The sequence below is a fragment of the Capricornis sumatraensis genome, chromosome 2 (genome assembly GCF_032405125.1).
Source record: "Capricornis sumatraensis isolate serow.1 chromosome 2, serow.2, whole genome shotgun sequence".
Lineage (NCBI taxonomy): Eukaryota > Metazoa > Chordata > Mammalia > Artiodactyla > Bovidae > Capricornis > Capricornis sumatraensis.
In genome coordinates, this window is record NC_091070.1 from 42,018,624 (window position 1) to 42,034,917 (window position 16,294).

The 16,294-nt window shown below is 38.1% G+C and overlaps 1 protein-coding gene across 1 annotated transcript in view; it reads right to left on the reverse strand.

The window, feature by feature from the left end:
• FAM227B (family with sequence similarity 227 member B) overlaps nt 1-16,294 on the reverse strand; it is a 209,025-nt gene that overhangs the window by 134,578 nt on the left and 58,153 nt on the right. The window lies entirely within an intron of this gene.

The window sequence follows — 16,294 nt, forward strand, 5'->3', positions numbered from 1 at the left end:
TAAAGTGGCTGCTATAATAATAATAATGCAGATGATGTTATATAAGATGTGTCAGACCTAAAGGCTGCTGGAATGATCTGTCAGATAATCAAGCCAACACTAACTATGAAAGATGAGCAGTATTTGAATACGTTCTAGTGAAAAATTATGAACCACTCTAATTAGAAAAGAAACAAGTATTCTCAAAAATTCCATCATGGAAATGAGTCAAAGCGGTAGTTTTATAAAAGTATAGAATTAGAACATGGTTGTACCTACCAATTAACAAGAACAAAATTCGTAATGCTGCTCCAATTGAAAGGGTATTGCTTACAGGATGTTTTAAAAAGTCTTGTATATAAAATAGCAATAATGATGATAATACTGTATTTCATCTCACTCACCACAAAATAACATTTTATAATCCCTAAAAGTAAAATTCAAAAATCTTTTATGTTTTTTTGAAGTAACATAATCTATCTTTTGTATAATTCATATTCGGGAATATGGCTTTTAATAATGTTCTTCCCGCAAATAATCGTGCTTTTCTCCTCTGGTTACAGCATTAAACTCTATTTTAAGTTGTATTTGAACTTTACTGTTTTGTTATTTAAGTTTATGTTATTTATAAAAAAAAAACAACCTTAATAAGCTGTATCTGTTTCATATGCTTTTAATTCTAAAGCAATAACAAAACCGTCTGGCTCCACGGCAAGTCCCCCTCCCCCTTGTGACCAACATCAAGTCTAGTACACAGCAGTCAGGCCAGCAAATCCTGGATGGCAGACAAAAATGACAGCCTGCAGCATTTCTTACAATAGATGTCTCAAAGGGAACAATACAAAAATGTGAAATATGTTTTGAGACATATTCTTGTCAACTAAACTGGATCTTATAAGTAAAATCACTGCAGATAAAAGGAGCTACAGGATTTAAAAGTTAAGCTTTAAGTTCATGAGAAGAAAAGTAAAATACTTTTAAAATATGCATACTTAAGTTAGTAGTTTTTCTAATCTCTAGAAATCTCTGCCATTTAAAATATGCCAGCATTGAAAGTTGCTTTCCTATTGAATGGGGAAGGCACAATGTCTGAAGTGGAGTCTATAGTTAGGGATTTGAGACTCTGAATAGTAATCAAGGCTTGAGGTCAGGCTACTTATGATGGACTTATTGGAAAGATAAATTTCTAGTTCATAATACTTCCATTAGAAGATCTTCGTAGTACTTTATTGTTCAACAGAAGGCCAACATTTATCTAAGTTAACTGGTGATATGCTAACAATGGTGGTTTTGATTTCAAACTATTTGTCATTTAAGTCCCTTTATTTCATACAAATATCTCATAATACATGTATAGGTAAGAGTTGCATGAAAAGGCTAGGTCAACAGAAATAACAGATTCATTTGATTTTCTTGTGGCTCACTTACATGATAAGGCTGTAGGAAGCTATGAAAGATTGCCTGTCCTCAGGTATACTCTGGGGAAATGCCATGCTTAATAGTCATTATTATTTGACTCCAGGGCCTTGCTAATCTAGGTTCCTAGATCAAGCTTCTGTGCCCGGTGTCTTGGGAACATATCAAGAGAAGAAAAGAATCGATGTTTCTCATTATTTGTTTTCCTTACTGCCTAGCAGAGTGTCTCTACCCATAATCAATTTTTTATATCAATTCACTCAATGTTTAATATCAAAGCAAATTCATAATGAAACTAATTTTAACTAATTTAAAAAAGTTATGGGGAAACATGGTTATATGGAAATATAAACAGAAATAGTGTGTATGTATATAAGCTATGATCTATATTAGGATCCAATACTCTGACTAGAGTTATACTCATGAACAAATTATAAAGCAAGACTGAATTAATCAATATTTAGCAGTAAATCTGATCCAGTAGTGTTTCTAGAAACACTTAACAATTCTTTATCCTCCCCCCTTTATTTATACTTAATGTGCAAGGTTTAGAAAATAAAATCGGTACTAATTACATACACTTAGAATTCAAGAGTCTTACAACTGCAAGGAATCTTAGTCCTTACTATTCATTTGTAGACCAGGGAATTGAGATTGTATTTTAATAGATCCCAAATAACACAGCAGCTTATTGCTGTGTCAACTAAGTTACTAAGTAACTAAGTAACTAAGTTACTCAGAGATGCCACAAGAGTTGAGCTCACTCAGTTTCTTGCTCTTAGATGATTACAATTATTAGTTAATAGCCTTTTAAAAAAAGTATTCCTATAGAAATATAACCTTTACATTTACATGCAAATGTGCCATGTTTGGGCAATTCACTTGATATATAATAATTAGTCTATACTGTGATGATTTGAATCAAAAGGAGGAAAAGAATGAAATTTCCAATTCTGATTCCTATTCAGTTCTTACATGCACCTCTTTATTTACAAATGGAGAGCACTGTGCAAATTAGTCAGATAAACAGTAATCTTTTCTAAATGTTCTTTGAAAGAGAAAGCTGGTTAAATACATTGGTTTTCAAGAATTAGGAAGGAAAAAACTAAACAGTTAACAAAAGAATAAAAAATATATTTTCGATGTATTTAGTGAACTAAAATATTTTTACATAAAAATGCTATAATATAAATTTTCAGGCTTTGAGCTGGCAAAAGTTCAAATTAATGGCAGAAAAGAAAGGATGCTGGATATCAGTTCTTGGGTTTCCATCTCTTAGTGTTTGCCCCTTCTGGTTCTTAAAAGAACATAGAGTTGGCTTATGGAACTGGCTGTGCGTGCGTCAGTTGCTTTAGTGGTGTCCAATTCTTTGCTACCCTGTGGACTTAAGCCCACTAGGTTCTTCTGTCCATGGGATTTTCTGGGCAAGAATACTGGAGTGGGTTGCCATGCCCTCCTCCAGGGGTCTTTCCAACCCAGGGATCAAACCTGTATCTCGTGCATTTCCAGCATTGCAGGCAGATTCTTTTTGTGTGTGTGTGTGTGTGAAATACTGTATATTGTTTCATTGAGGTTAATATATTTATTCTATTTTTTTATTTTTTAATCTAAAACTATATTTTATTTTATTTTTTTTTAGTTTTTTGTTTTTTTAATTTTAAAATCTTTAATTCTTACATGTGTTCCCAAACATGAACCCCCCTCCCACCTCCCTTCCCATAACATCTCTGTGGGTCATCCCCATGCACCAGCCCCAAGCATGCTGTATCCTGCATCAGACATAGACTGGCGATTCAATTCTTACATGATAGTATACATGATAGAATGCCATTCTCCAAAATCATCCCACCCTCTCCCTCTCCCTCTGAGTCCAAAAGTCCGTTATACACAGCTGTGTCTTTTTTCCTGTCTTGCATACATGTACCCCAATGTTCATCACAGCACTGTTTATAATAGCCAGGTCATGGAAACAACCTAGATGTCCATCAGCAGATGAATGGATAAGAAAGCTGTGGTACATGTACACAATGGAGTATTACTCAGCCGTTAAAAAGAATTCATTTGAATCAGTTCTGATGAGATGGATGAAACTGGAGCCGATTATACAGAGTGAAGTAAGCCAGAAAGCAAAACACCAATACAGTATACTAACACATATATATGGAATTTAGAAAGATGGCAATGACGACCCTGTATGCAAGACAGATTCTTTAACTACTGAGCCACCTGGGAAGCCTGGAACTGGCTGTACTAAAGGCAATTCTGTAACCACAAATACCCAAAATCAATGCCTCTCAAATGTCCTACTGAATCACCCATAACAGTAGAGGTAGAGAATGAGTCTAAGGAATAATGAAAAGGTATCCCTCCAAAGACACAACATTTCTTGAAAATTTTTCTTAAAACTCATGTGATTTTTACATTTTATTCCATAATATACTTATGTCTGCTTTAATATAAAATTCACACAAGTGGAAAAAAGTGATATATCAGAAAGATGTGTAAGTTTTATCATGTGGCTTCATTTACACTACTATGCTACTGCCATATACCTAGGCATGAATAAGACAAAAGAGAGCCTGTACTTCACACAGTTCAACTTTACACACAGATGACACCTGGTTAAAAAAAACCCAAAACTTTATCTATTATAAAAGTTTACTATGAACTACAGTGACATTAAAAGCATTTAAGGACCAGTATGAGTGGTTGATGCCATCAAGGTTTTGCATTCATTATGTCAGCAAATCTGGAAGACCCAACAGTGGCCACAGGACTGGAAAAGGTCAATCCTCATCCCAATCCACAAGAAAAAAAGTGAAAAAATGAAGTAGCTCAGTTGTGTCAACTCTTTGCGACCCCACGGACTATAGACTATCAGCATCCTCCATCCACAGGATTTTCCAGGCAAGAATACTCGAGTGGGTTGCCATTTCCTTCTCCAATTCCCAAGAAGGGTAGTACCAAAGAAGATGCTATCTATCACACAACTGCATCCATCTCACATGCTAGTAAGGTCATGCTTAAAATCTTGCATGCTAGGTTTCAGCATTATGTGAACCAAGAAATTTCAGATGTCCAATCTGGGTTTAGAAAAGGAAAAGGAACTAGAGATCAAATTGCCAACATTTGCTGGATTACAGAGAAAGCAAGGGAATTCCAGAAAAATGTCTATCCCTGTTGCATTGACTATGCTAAAGCCTTTGACTGTGTGGATCATGACAAGCTGTGGAAAGCTCTTAGAGAGACGGGAATACCAGACCATCTTACCTGTCTCCTGAGAAACCGGTATGTGGGCCAAGAAGCAACAGTTAGAACCGTATATGGAACAACTCACTGGTTCAAGATTGAGAAAGGAGTACGACAGGACTGTCTGCTGTGACACTGTTTGTTTAACCTATAGGCTGAGTACATCATGAGAAATGCTGGGCTGGATGAGTTACAAGCTGGAATCAAGATGTGGGAGAAACATCAACAATCTCAGATATGCAGATGATACCACACTAATGGCAGAAAGCAAAGAACTAATGAGCCTCTTTTTTCTTCTTTCTTTTTTTTAAATTAAATTTATTTATTTTAATTGGAGTCTAATTAGTATACAATATTGTAGTGGTTTTTGCCATACATTGACATGAATCAGCCATGGGTTTACATGTGTTCCCCATCCTGAACCACCCTCCCACCTCCTTCCCCATCCCATCCGTCTGGGTCATGCGAGTGCACCAGCCCTGAGCACCCTGTCCTAAGTCAACTTAAGACTGCTGCTGCTGCAGCTAAGTCGCTTCAGTCATGTCCGACTCTGTGCAACCCCATAGACAGCAGCCCACCAGGCTCCGCCATCCCTGGGATTCTCCAGGCAAGAACACTGGAGTGGGTTGCCATTTCCTTCTCCAATGCATGAAAGTGAAAAGTGAAAGTGAAGTCGCTCAGCTGTGTCCGACTCTTCGCAACCCCATGGACTGCAGCCTACCTCACCCATGGGATTTTCCAGGCAAGAGTACCAGAGTGGGTTGCCATTGCCTTCTCCAACTTAAGACTAAATATTAAAAAAACTAAGATCATGGCATCTGGCCCCATTACTGCGTGTCAAATAAATGGGAAAAGGTGAAAGTAGTGACAGATTTCTTCTTCTTTGGCTACAAAACCACTGCAGATGGTGACTGCAGCCATGCAATCAGAAGATAATTGCTTCTTAGCAGGAAAGCTATGAAAAACATAGACAGTGTGTTGAAAAGCAGAGGCATTACTCTGCCAACAAAGGTCCATATAGTCAAGTCTATGGTCTTCTCAGTGGTCACATACAGTTGTGAGAGCTGGACTGTAAAGAAGGCAGAATGCCAAAGAATTGATGCCTTTGAACTGTGGTGCTGGAGAAGTCAATCTTAAGGAAGATAAACCGTGAATATTCACTGGAAGGGCTGATGCTGAAGCTGAAGCTCCATTTCAGTTATCTGATTCAAACAGATGAATCACTGGAAAAGTCCCTGACGCTGGGAAAGATTGAGGGCAGAAGGGAAGAGGGCATCAGAGGATGAGATGGCTGGACAGCATCATCAATGCAATGAATGTGAACTTGGGCAAACTCTGGGAGATGGTGGGGGACAGGGATTCCTGGCATGCTGCAGTCTAAGGGGTTGCAAAGAGTTGGACATGACTGGGCAACTGAACAACAACAACTAGTGGTTACCTGTCAATCAGAATATACCACTACTCTATTAGAATAGATTCAGGTCACTATGACTAACTTGTGGGCACCAGATGATTATCAGCTTTGAACATTTCTAACAGTTTTTAGAGAACACCTATTAATTGGTCTGTCTGGTTTGAGTTCTTAATGCATATCTTAATACGATATAGTTCATAAAAACTTCATGTCTAGCCATTTCAGCACTGTTGCCAGGTTACTCCTTTTTTAAAATTTTATTTTTTTATTGAAGTATAGTTAATACACATTATATAAGTTATAGGTGTTCAATACAGTGATTCATAGTTTTTGAAGGTTATACTCCACTTATAGTTATTATATTGGCTATATTCCCTGCCTTGTACAACTTATCCTTATAGCTTATTTTAGACAAAATAGTTTGTATCTCAATGTCCTACCCCTCTATGGCCCCTCCCTCAGCTACTTTTTATTCCACTTCTATATTTATTCAGCAAAGCTGCTGCTTTCAGTGACGGTAATATTCCTCCCACGTATGTTTCCACTCATCCTCTAACTTTGAGTGGCTTGTTTAGAAAATATACTTTTTCTTGAGTTGAGAAGACTTGATAGGAAGCAGCAGAGAAAGTCTTAGTCTCTTTCCAATAACTCCTGTATTTACTCTCATCTGAGAAACATTTCAGTTTCCTTTTACTTCCTGGTTATTATATGGTTCCAATTTCCAAATCCTCAAATTGAATTTACGAAATGATAAAAATTTATTTAATTTTCATATCAATAGAGCTTGTATTCTAATAACTGAAATATGAGATGAATAATAACATTTATCTTGAAGATTGAAGGCCTTTTTCTTGACATATCCAGTCAGCCACATATTAATTATCTATTGTTATATAACAAATTGTCCTAAAACTTAGTGGCTTAAATTGGTTTAAGACTTTAAAACTTAATGATTTAAAAATGATTTTAATTATCTCATAGCTAATGTGGTCAGCAACCTGGGCAAGGTTTAGCTAGGTGTCCCTAGCTAGAATCTTTTGTAAGGCTACACAATCAAGGTGTTGGCGAGAACCGCAGTTATTTGTTCCTTCAATGCTCAACTCAAAGAGGAATTTACCTTAGGTCCTCACTAGTTGTGGGTTTGAAATACCACTTCTTAACCACAGAAACCTTGCCAAAGCTCCATTTGCCACGTGGCAGTTTGTTTCCCACAGAGCACCGAAGTACAAAGAATGAGAGAGAAAGAGTGCCCCAAATGGAAGCCACAGTATTTCATAGCCTAATCTTCAGTACTGTTCCACCACTTCTGCCTGTATTCAAGGGGAAAGAATTAACAAGGGCAGACAAACCAGAAAGCAAGAATTATTGGAGGCCATCTTAAAGGCTGCCTAACACAAGTCATAAACGATTTTAAGGTCACTGGCATAAAGACAGGCTTCTCTAGGGCCTCAGTTCAGTTCAGTTCAGTTCAGTTCTGTTCAGTTCAGTCACTCAGTCGTGTTCGACTTTTTGCGACCCCATGAATCGCAGCACGCCAGGCCTCCCTGTCCATCACCAACTCCCAGAGTTCATTCAAACTCATGTCCATCGAGTCCGTGATGCCATCCAGCCATCTCATCCTCTGTTGTCCCCTTCTCCTCCTGCCCTCAATCCCTCCCAGCATCAGAGTCTTTTCCAATGAGTCAAATCTTCGCATGAGGTGGCCAAAGTACCGGAGTTTCAGCTTTAGCATCATTCCTTTCAAAGAACACCCAGGGCTGATCTCCTTCAGAATGGACTGGTTGGATCTCCTTGCAGTCCAAGGGACTTTCAAGAGTCTTCTCCAACACCACAGTTGAAACGCATCAATTCTTCAGCCTAATACAAGTCATTCGTGCTTTCATTGGTGAGCCATTCAGCAGAGAAAGATGAAGTAGGTTTACCCTCTGTGGCACACACTTGATCCTTTCCTGAGGGATACTTTATAGTACAATGCCACTTAGGATAAATGAAAAAAATTTTGAACCACAGTCTGAACTGTCTGTTAGCTTGAGTTATGCCTCCTTAGATCTCTGAATGTAGCTGGAAAACTAACAGTATTACTTGTCCTCTACATGAAGGAAATGACTCTGCCTTCAGATCCAAAATGAAGAAACCCTCCTCTTCACCTTCCTACCTCAAGAGAGTAAGATCATATATGCCAATTGAAATTCCTCAAACCACAGAGTTTTGTCCTAGATGATGGAGGTAGTCAGTCGTAAGTTATCCAACACCACCTAAGGATAAAGAGCTAAACACACTTGAAAAAAAATTGATTTTAATGCAAGATACACATTGGAATCAGCTGGGAATTTTTTTTTTAAATAATGAGGCCTAGGTCTCACTTCAGATCAACTGCATCAGTATATCTGGGATGCAGCTCAGGCAATGGTATTTTTAAAGCTCTCCAGGAGATTTTAATCGGCCTATGAATTTGAGAACCAATTAGCTAAGTGATGGCAACATGTGGGGAGGGGACATTTTAGGAATTATACTTGATTCTTCATCCTTGTTTCTTCCTTAAACACCCCCAAAAGCCTTAATGTTGCTTCCCACCTAATTCCATATTTTCTAATATTATTCTAAAGTGTACAGTGCTTCTAGACACTAGGTTTCCCTAGGTATTTCCATATTTTGCTGTCACATTGGGGCTAAAATAAATACAAACACTGAAAAGAGAGCTACAAGTCCTTTTGCATTGGAACAATTATGGAGTATAAAGTGCAAAAAGGGACACTCCCCCCATTCTCAACCCCCACCACACACATACCACATGCCATTCTCAAACAGAGCAGACAGAGTTTAGATTCTGTTAAATTATATCTCAGATACTGTAATTTTTCTATTCAAAACTATACTTATTTTCTGTATTAGAATGAAAGCCAAATTTTTTAGAGTGGCCAGCTGGAAAAGTCTGATGCTGGGAGGGATTGGGGGCAGGAGGAGAAGGGGACGACAGAGAATGAGATGGCTGGATGGCATCACTGACTCGATGGACATGAGTTTGAGTGAACTACGGGAGTTGATGATGGACAGGGAGGCCTGGCGTCCTGCGATTCATGGGGTTGCAAAGAGTCGGACACGACTGAGTGACTGAACTGAACTGATGGAGTGGCAGTGGAAGTTAAGTGATTAAAAACTTAGATGGTAATTTAGGTATCAGCAAGAAAAGAGGAAAAAAAGTAATAAAAGCCAACAATTATGTACTCAGATTGTTTGGCAGATATTACTAAATTCTCATATCATTTTAAAGAAACTCAAACTGAACACTGTAGACAATATTTTAATGGATATCATATGCCCATTAGTATGGAAAAGGCAATAGCCCCACATAAAAAAATTGACGAATGTAACAAAATTTGAAGTAAAGGAAATATTTAAGGCATGTGTATATCCACTTAATGTCTCAACTTAACAAAAGTTTTCTCTTAATCAACTTAATGAAGTTAAGGGATCCAACTAGACTAGATGAGACTTTATTTAACTGATCTCCTATTGCTCATTATTTTGGTTGTTTCAAATTTTTCACCAAATGAGATTCTTTTTGTATATATTTCTTTATATTTCTAATTACCATATGAAGATAATTATAACAGAATTATTAGACAAAAAATCCTTCAAAAATGCAGACTGCAAATTTGATTTTCAGAAAACTTTTCCCCAATATATATTTCAAACTTTAGTACATGGAAGTAGACAAACATTTTCCTTGATATTTATGCTCAAAATGTCGTCAGCTTTTATTCTTATCTCTTCTTCCCTCTGACTATCTGTTATTACAAAAAGTTAGCTAGACTCTTGCTAGCTCAGATGAATGTCTTTCTAGATCCTTCTACATCCTCACACCTCATGTCTAGAGTTTAGCTACTCTAGAATGTTCCCTAATCATTTTTGTCAAGTTCCTTCCCATCTCAGGTACTACCTATTCCCATGATCTCCCTAAAATACACTTTGATGATGTCTGTTGTCAGTTAAAGAATCCACATTAGCTGCTCATTGCATATTGGGTTTTCCAGTGCTCTTGCCTGGAAAATCGCATGGACAGAGGAGCCAGGTAGGCTGCAGTCCATGTGGTCGCTAAGAGTTGGACACGACTGAGCGACTTCACTTTCACTTTTCACTTTCATGCATTGGAGAAGGAAATGGCAACCCACTCTAGCGTTCTTGCCTGGAAAATCCCAGGGATGGAGGAGCCTGGTGGGCTGCTGTCTATGGGGTTGCACTGGGCTGCTGTCTATGGGGTTGCACAGAGTCGGACACAACTGAAGCGACTTAGCAGCAGCAGCAGCAGCAGCATATTGTGTTTAAATTCTTTAAAATAACATCCAAAGCTATCAAACAACTCGTTCCCTTATCTGTCCAATCTTCTCACTGTTCACCATAAACCTTATAGTTTAGTCCACTGTATTTATTCCATTGTCTTTCTTTCCTCACTAGTCCATAGGATCTTAAGAAAGATCCTATTTGTTTTTTTCACTTACATATCCCAAGCACCTTTAATAGTATCTGACACAGAGTAAACAGTCAGCAAATATTCACTGAATGAATGGATAAACCAATTCTAATTCAGTGACAGAATAATAAGCACACCTCATTACAAGCATTGTTCCAATTATTTAAGCAGTATATAAATGTAGTTGTTGCAAATGAATAATAATGTACCTTCGTGGGTTGGGTTCAAGATGACAGAATACTAGGATGCTGGACTCACCTCCCCTCATGGAAATATAAAAACTACAACTACATATAGAATGATTCTCACTGGGAACTTGCAGGATGGCTCTTCCACAACCAAAGCTGTGAAGAAAGATTCACACAGAATCTTGTAGGAAGGGAAGAGAAGTGATCTGGTCAGGACTTGCATCCCTAGTATAGGGTACAGAAGACAAGGGGCTATGTGACAGGCTCAGGGATTCTTCCTGAGGAGTGAGGGGTTTTGAAATAGGAGGGAAGGGGCAGGACACAACCTTTAAAAGAATGACACAGCCATTCAGAATACTACATAAACTGGTTAGAACACCTTAGGCCCAAGGCGGCAGAAAATTTGACTTCCAGCAGAACTTGAGTCTTATTATATGCTCACTGCAATACATTAGCATGCTAAATGACACACCCACAGATGTCATGACAGTTCTCAGGCTGATCATAAAAGGGCAAAAAGTGAGCAGTGGCCCAATTCCTAGAAATCCCTGCCCCTCCCCCCAAACAGTAGGAATAATCCTTCCACTCATTAGTCTAGGAAATTATCCAGCTCATGCAAACTAACCACCCCATATTTTGGGGACTCTTTAACCTGAGAAGACCTACACTGTCTGTGGAGTGTGTTGTTCCCAGGACTGCTCTCACCTTTTTAGATAAACTGCATTCTGTCTGTGAAATGTCTATCTGCTTTCACTTTACTATGGCTCGCTTTTGAATTCTTTCCTGCATGGAGCGAAAGACCTCCACTGGACAGCCAATCCCAGGGCCTCACCCAGGACCTGACCACCTTCTCATGCCCCATTTTCCTGCAACCTCTTTACAAAAGATATTAATAAATCTACTTCTTGCTATCACTTAGCCTCTTACTGAATACCATATGTACCGAGATATAAAGAACCTGAGGTTCATTAAATCCTGAGATAGGTGACAAGGTTTCAGTTAAAATATTTTGTGTTTGAATCCCAACTGAGGTCCAATTGAGTTTGAGTCCTATCCTAAGTCAGAGACTGTGGGTTCAAGTCCTATCTGAAGTGTCACTGGATTTGAGTCCCACCTGAAGGAGTGTTGGCAACCACTGCCAGCATGCCAGCAGGAACCTGGTGCACACACTTGGGAGGGAATGAGGGTAGTTCCAGGGAAAAGAATGCCACTGCCAGAGAGTACATCCCTCCTCACACAGAAGGCAGTGAGACTAGACCCAGGGAAGAAATAATGAACACACTTCAGCATGTTCCTGCCCACACAGGGTGAGCCAGCTCAGTAGTGTGGCACCTACCCTTCTGGCCTGACTCAACCTCTAACCAAAGCAAGGACACTGAGGAAAAGTGAAACCAGCACAGAATTGCAACCCCAAGGCCTCAGGTCCCAGCCATCTGGAGGAGAAATCCTGGAGAAACCCCTCTCTCAGGGCTCCTGCGCCAACCTCTTGGACCTTATCCCCTGAGAGAATGGTGATGGCCACTGAGCAAAGGAGAAGGGTCAGGTTGCACTTGGCTTTCGCTCCAGCCCCTTCAACTCTAGCCTTACCTTGCATCAGGGTGGTGGCTGCCAACACATCCCAGGGAAACATTTGGCCCTTGATCACTTCAGGTACAGCCACCCATGAAAGCCACTGGCCATAAGAAGACTGAATAGGGATTTTCCCACACAAGTACTCACCATGAAGATCAAGATAGGTAACTGTTTAACCTAATTTCAGAGAGACAGAAATTTAAACAAAATGAGAATCAGAAGAATGTTTTTTCAAACGAAAGAATAAGAACCACACCCCCCCAAATGCTAATGAAACAGAGATAAACAATTTACTTGATAAAGAATTCAAAGCAATAATAGTAAAAAAATTACTTGAATTTGAGAAAAGAATAGATGAACACCATGATAATTTTAAGAAATAACTAGAAAATATAAAAAAGAACCAGTCAGAGCTGAAGAATACAATAACTGAAATGAAAAATACATTACAGGGAATTAACAGCGAGTTAGGTGGCTTCCTTGTGTCTTAGTGGTAAAGAATCAACCTGCCAATGCAAGAGATGTGGGTTTGACACTGGGGTCAGGAGATCCCCTGAAGAAAATGGCAGTGACTCCAGTGCTCTTGCCTAGGAAATCCCAAGGACAGAGGAGCCTGGCAGGCTATAGTCCATAGGGTCGAAAAGAAGCAGAAATGACTTAGTGACTAAAAACCAGCTAACAGGTGATATAGAAGAATGCATGAACTATCTGGAAGATAGAATAATGGAAATCACACAATCAGAATAGCAAGAAGAAAAACAAATTTCAAAAATGAGAATGGCTTAAGAGCTCTGGACAACATCAAGCGTACTAGCATTCACATTATAGGGGTCCCAGAAAGAGAAGAGAGAGAGGAGTAGAAAATGTGTTTGATAAAATTTGTTCTCGTTCACTTGCTCAGTCATGTCTGACTCTTTGCGAACCCATGGATTGCAGCATGCCAGGCTTCCCTGTCTTTCACCAACTCCCCGAACTTGCTCAAACTCATTTTGTCCCCTTCTCCTCCTGCCTTCAATCTTTCCCAGCAACAGGATCTTTTCCAATGAGTTGGCTTTTAGCATCAGGTGGCCAAAGTATTGGGGCTTCAACCTCGGTCCTTCCAATGAATATTCACGATTGATTTCCTTTAGGATTGACTGGTTTGATCTCCTTGCAGTCCAGGGGACTCTCAAAAGTCAAATAAGTTCATCAGTACCATCTCTTCCTTCTCTGTGGACTTCTTTTCTACCATTTGTACTTTGAATATCCCCTAGGTGCTACCTCCTTCTTCTCTCCTCCCTCTTTCCCAAACCATCCATGCGATGATGTTAGTCCTGTTCTAGTTCTTCTCCATAGCTCCAGACTCTCGAATGCAGCTGCTTACTAGACATCTCCACTCTGATGTCCTTCTTCCATTTTAACCCCAATGGCCAAATCTGAGCTTCTGTTCAAATTTGAAATAAAAGCAAAAACAAACGAATAGACCTAATTAAATGAAAAGATTTTACACAGTTTTGTTTATCAATAACAAAACAAAAAGACAACATACTCCATGGGAAAAGATTTGCCTGTTAAAAGTTAATAAGCAAAATATATAAGGAGCTCATATAACTCACTGTCAAAAAACCACCTGATTAAAAAATGGGCAGCAGACCTGAATAGAAATTTTTCTAAAGAAGACATATAGATAGCCAACAGGCACATGAAAAGATGTTCAACATCATTAAACCTCAGAGAAATGCAAATCAAAACCACAATGAGATATTACATTCAACTTGTCAAAATGACTATCATCAGAGAGACAACAAATAATAAATTTTGCCAAGGATGTGGAGTAAAGGAACTCTTGTACACTGTTGGTGGGGGTGTAAATTAGGATAGCCACTATGGAAAAGAATATGGAGGTTCCTCAAAAATTAAATCTAGAGCTACCATATGATCCAGAAATTCCACTCCTGGATATAGATCCCAAGAAACAAAAACACTAATTTGAAAAGATTAATGCTCCCTAATGTTCACAGCAGCATTATTTACAACAGCCATAATATGGAAGCAACCTAAGTATCTATCAACAAATGAATGGATAAAGAATCTAAAGAGTAGAACATATGGATGAATATAATAAAACTGATTCACAGAGAGTAAACTAGTGGTTACCGGTGGGTCAATGGGTGGAGATAGAGGCAAGATAGGTGAATGGGAATAAGAGGTAAAAGCTATTAGGTATAAAATAAACAAGATACAGGATGCAATGCACAGCCAATATTTTATAATAAACTTAGATGGAGCATAACATAGAAAAATGTTGAATCATTTTTTTGTACACCTGAAACTAATATAACAATGTGAATCAACTGTACTTCAATAAAAACAGTAAGACATGACCTTGCTGTTCAACCTAGTGACAATCTCAGAAGTATTCAAATTCAAGTTATTCACTTCTCCTTAGCTTGATTATTTCCATATCACTCACTGGAACATGTTAATGCATGTAATAATACAATAAGAACCTGATGCTTTTTTATGTTATCTAGTACCTCTGACCACTGCTATCAATCTACAGACCAATGTACCTGGGGGAGGCATTTGCAAGTCACCCAATGGCAGACTGTGGACAATTATCTTGGAAGCTAAATTAGTAACCAGAAAGTTACATCCCAGCAAAGTAAAGCTAAAGGATTTTAAAAGATATATTATTCAAGTTATTATGAAATCTAATTCACAACAATCAAATTTGGATAGTTCTGTAAAAATCATTACTAGTTTCTGGCTCTTTGGGATATGTCTATTCTATGTTACATGTCATTTACCCCACTTTTGTTCACATAGTCTTTCTCCACATAGTATAAAAGTAACCAATAATAGTACAACAATACAACTTATTAAAGTTAATACCACTTTGGGAGTTTATATCTCTGGCCTTCTTATTAGTATCTTGGGGATTTTGCACACTTTAGCCATGCAAATTTCTTGTTTTTCTTTCAATGATGTATATTGAAGAGAACAATGTTGAGATTTTACTGGCTTAATTCTCAGAGGGTTATCTTATTTTTATGTTTTAAAGTTTTTTTTATTTTTAATTGTTCCGAAGCATTGCTCACAGTGAAGAGGTAGCAAAATGACCAAGGTGCAAGTTAAAGTTCAAGTATCTACTCAATCTGGCGATTACTTTCACCAATTTTGGAACATGTCATTTGCTAAATACCAACTGGTGCTTGTATAGGAATAACTTAAAAAAAATTTTTTTTACCTCCCCATAGCACTAAGTACAGTAATGTGCACATAGGTCTTAAAAGTTATGTGTTAACTGAATATAAGAATATGTTTATTGCTTGTGGTTTAAACCATAGTCTATATAAAAATCATAAAACATGATAATATTTTAACCTTAAAGACTAGATAAAGAGGAAAATTTTAGCTTAAAGATTAAGGGGAAGGTGTAAAATTTGTTTTTCAAGAACGATCTTCATCTGAGTTTAAAAGGTTATATGGTGTTGTACCACAATAAGAAAAATGAACATTAAAACTTTGATCTTGTAAATAATCTAACAATATACTGGTAAAGGGGAGCTGGCTTGTAAATGCTGAGTCCTTCCAGATACTGAAATCCTACAACTGCTTACATTCCAGTCCTAAAAAGGGAGATATGCCATTTTGTTCAGGAGGCAAATTTTAACTATCTGCTGTCTGTATTTCTCATTAAAAAGAAAAACAGAAAGTGCTTTTAGTTTAAAATTCTGGAGAAAAGTTAATCCCAAAGGACAATAAGCACCTCAAATGTCAAGAAGAAGAAATTATGTTTTGGATTAGAAGAAGCAATTTCGAGACAGCAGCACACATGGAGCACAGATTATTGTATTCCTTGAAAGTCATACATATGCACAAAATGTATATACTCATGTGTTACCCTGGATCTGCTCTTGACCTGCCTTAGCATTCTTCCAGCACAAGGAAGCACACACACGCAGAGAGAACTATTGAAGGAAAATGAGGGTAAAGACTTCCAAAATAATACATCTATGCCAC